At 25.4% G+C, this 524-nt stretch overlaps 1 protein-coding gene across 1 annotated transcript in view; it reads right to left on the minus strand.

Annotated features, from left to right (window-relative positions):
* tcf15 (transcription factor 15) overlaps positions 1–524 on the minus strand; it is a 2152-nt gene that overhangs the window by 755 nt on the left and 873 nt on the right. The window lies entirely within an intron of this gene.

Below are 524 nucleotides of genomic sequence, written 5' to 3' on the forward strand. Positions count from 1 at the left end.
AGATAATCTGTGTTTATACTTTACCAGATAATCTGGTTTTATATTTTCCCAGATTATCTGTGCGTATATTTTACCAGATAATCTGGTTTTATATTTTACCAGATAATCTGTGTGTATATTTTACAAGATAATCTGTGTTTATATTTTACCAGATAATATGTGTTTATATATTACCATGCTACAGATAATCTGTGTTTATATTTATGCATGTAGCAGTTAACTTGTGTTTATATATTTCTATGTGACAGATAATCTGTGTTTATATTTATGCATGTAGCAGTTAATCTGTGTTTATATATTTCTATGTGACAGATAATCTGTGTTTAAATTTATGCAACAGATAATCTGTTCATATGTATGCATGTTACAGATAATGTTACATATGTAACAGATAATCTGTAACTGATAATCTGTTTATATTTATGCAACAAATAATCTGTTTATATTTATGCATTTAACAGATAATCCGTTTATATTTATGCATTTAACAGATACTCTGTTTATATTTATGCATTTAACAGATA

This window comes from Nematolebias whitei, chromosome 11 (genome assembly GCF_014905685.2).
Source record: "Nematolebias whitei isolate Nwh7 chromosome 11, NemWhi1, whole genome shotgun sequence".
NCBI classification, from domain to species: Eukaryota; Metazoa; Chordata; class Actinopteri; order Cyprinodontiformes; family Rivulidae; genus Nematolebias; species Nematolebias whitei.